This window comes from Cenococcum geophilum (assembly GCF_001692895.1).
Source record: "Cenococcum geophilum 1.58 unplaced genomic scaffold K441scaffold_9, whole genome shotgun sequence".
Lineage (NCBI taxonomy): Eukaryota > Fungi > Ascomycota > Dothideomycetes > Gloniales > Gloniaceae > Cenococcum > Cenococcum geophilum.
The window spans coordinates 2,724,525-2,727,627 of NW_027137567.1; positions in this window are offsets into that span (position 1 = coordinate 2,724,525).

The following is a 3,103-nucleotide window of genomic DNA, read 5'->3' on the forward strand; positions in this document are numbered from 1 at the left end:
TTAGGACTAGGTTTGCTGTCTTAGTAGGGTTATAGGCATCCTTCTAGTAGCCAGGTAGGCTATAGGCAAGTTATAGTTTATTATTAACGCGGCGCTTATACTCCGTGTCTAAGATTTTATTAAGGTCTATAGGTTCTCTAATTATTATTAGGGTTAGGGTTAATATAGGGGCGGGGGCTTAGGCAGGTAGGCGGTGGTTAGCGTTCTTCTTAAGGTTAGCTCGGTATATATAGTTCGCGAGGTTCTTAGCAAACATATCTATCTACTTACTCCAACCTATATAGTCACTATTATTAATTTTATAGGCAAGTCTAAGTACTAGCTCTTCTATCTTTAAAGAGATAAACTTTTAAAGTAGGTCCACCTTCTATTTATCTATCTTCTTAGCGCAAACTATTAGCTTATTAAGCTCTTCCTTCCAGGACTAGTAATTACGCTCACCCTAGGGGAAATGGTTAAGCTTATTCTTTGCGACCTAGGTTATATTAAAGACCTTATAGTAGGCAGTAAGGTCTTTAAGTATATCTTCCTTAATAGGCCATTTCCACGCAAATATATTGTTTAGGTTCTCGTATATAAGCTCTAGGCCCTACTTAATAAACTTATAGGCCTTATCCTCTAGCATATCCGAGATATAAAGGATCTAGAACTAAACTATATTAAAGTAGTCCTAGTGTGGTGGGGTAAAATGGGCCACTGCTTAGTGCCTTGGCATTTTCCTGTATATATCGAGCCTTCGGCTTCTCTCCTTCTCTCCATCACGACCTACGGAGAATACATTCTTTCCTTTCTTCTTACTGACTGCTTTCCTACTGATTGATTACGACTGACGACCGACCGACCGACCGACCGACCGACAGACAGACAGCACTGTGACTTTCCTATCTGAGAGTGGTCGTACCCTCCCACACTAGTCCCGGTTAAAGACTCCCTTAATTTTAATATACTAGGTCTTAAAATTAGCTTATCATTCTAGCGGGTTGCCCTTTTCGCTAAATATTAGCGGGTCTTTAGATCTCCGTTTTTTCTGCTAGGTTACTACTATTATTATAGGGGTTAATTATTTTAGAATAGTAATAGTCTCTACTTAGGAGTTAATAGTCTCTACTTAGGAGTTAATAGTCTCTACTTAGGAGTTAATAGTTCCTATCTAGGAAGCAATAAGGGCACTAAGGTTTTCGTTAGCTTTCTTATTAGCGGTGTTTATATTATACATATACTATAATCCTACTTTAATGTTATTAAGGAACTTATTAGTATAGTTAATAAGGGTAAGGTAAGCTTTACTAGGCTTAAAGGTCTTAGGGTATAGTAGGGAGCGGCGGATTGTCTATGCGATATTAGGGTATATCTCTATAAAGAGGTCTATAAAGACGTCGCGGGGGTTCTAGGTTTTGGTTATTTTGGTATTATTAGTGTCGCCTATCTAGGCGCTAGGTAAAAACTAAGGATCGTTCTAGAACTATACTAGGGACGTATTAGTTTCAGCAGAGGCGCATATAGGTCGCAATTACTCTGGGGTGGAGGTTAATTAGCTAGGGTACAAGGAGTTAGTGATCGCGACAGGGCGCAAATTAAAGATACCATAAACTGTTATAGTGCTGTAATAAAGTAGACTAAATAACTACGTTATAGTATAAAGAGGGGAAGAAGGTGGAAAGGGGGTATTATATATAAATAGTAGGGCCGGCCGCCAAGTCGCTAGTAGTGGGCCAGCTAACAGTAGGAAACAGTACGAGATAGTATAAAACAGTATACGTCAGGTCAGTGCCGTAACAGTAAGGACTTTAGTTAGCTAGTTAGGCTCTACTAAGGAGAGTTCTAGTTAGAATTCTTTAAACGCTTATATAATTGCAAGGAGTTTTTTATTATAGATCTTATAGTTATACTCTTATAGTATAAGCTTAGACGAGTAAAATATAACTAGGTAAAGAAGACCGTTATCGCCTATCTAGGAGAAGATGCCTACGTTAACGTAGTCTAAGGAGTCGGTTTTAAGGTAGAGTTGTCGTCCTAGTATAAAGTAAGCTAAGATAGGTGCTTTAGTAAAGGCATTTTTAAGGTCTTAGAACGCCTTCTCGTATTTAGGCGTCTAAGTAAAGCGTAGGTACGTTTTTCTTCCTTTTATAGAAAGGCCCTTTGTTCGTATTATTGCTATAAGTAGTGCTATTACGCCTAAGAAGTTATATATGAATTTTTAATAGAAGTTGGCGAAACTAAGAAAGGCTTATACGTCCTTAATACAGTTAGGGGCTTACTATTTAGTAATTATATATACCTTCTTAGGGTCTATATAGACACCCTTAGTGGTAACAATTAGTTTAAGGTATTTTACTTCTGTGACTAAGAATTCGCATTTCTTTAAATTAATATAAAGTTCTACGTCCCTAAGGCGCTATAGGACCTTTTAAATATGTTTAGTATACTTAGAGGGGTTATTGCTATAAATAAGTACGTTGTCTAGGTACGCGGAGTAGAAGTCATTAAGGTAGTCCCGTAAGGTGTTATTAATATAGCTTTAAAAGGTGCCTAAGCCGTTATATACGCTAAAGGGTATAACGGTATATTTAAATTAGCTAAAGCGCAATACAAATGCGGTTTTCTATTTATTACCTTTCCGTATTTAGAGGTAGTTAAAGACGGCAATAATATTAAGCTTAGTATAGATTTTAGCTTAACTAAGCCGCTTAAGGGTTTCATGTATAAGCCGTACTAGGTATTAGTTTTTAATTATAATAGTGTTAAGTCCTCTATAGTTAATATAGAATTAAATACCTCCTTCTAGCGATAGGGGTAGCTGCTAGTAATATGCTAGGATAAATAAATCCTTTATTAAGGTGCTCGTTAATATACTTTTTTATAACTAAAAGCTCGTCTTTTAATATTAGGTAGGGTCTCTTATAAGGTAGCATTTTTCCTTATTTAATGTTAATGGTATAGTTATTAGGTTAATGTGGGGGGAGTATATCTACGCTCTTTTATAAGTATATATTAGTAAAGTTATAGTACCTTTTAGGGAGGAGCTTGCGGAGTTCTTTATTAGTAAGTCCTTTTTTAAGCTTTATAAACTTCTTAAAGTCTAAAGGTAAAAGTCNNTANAGTT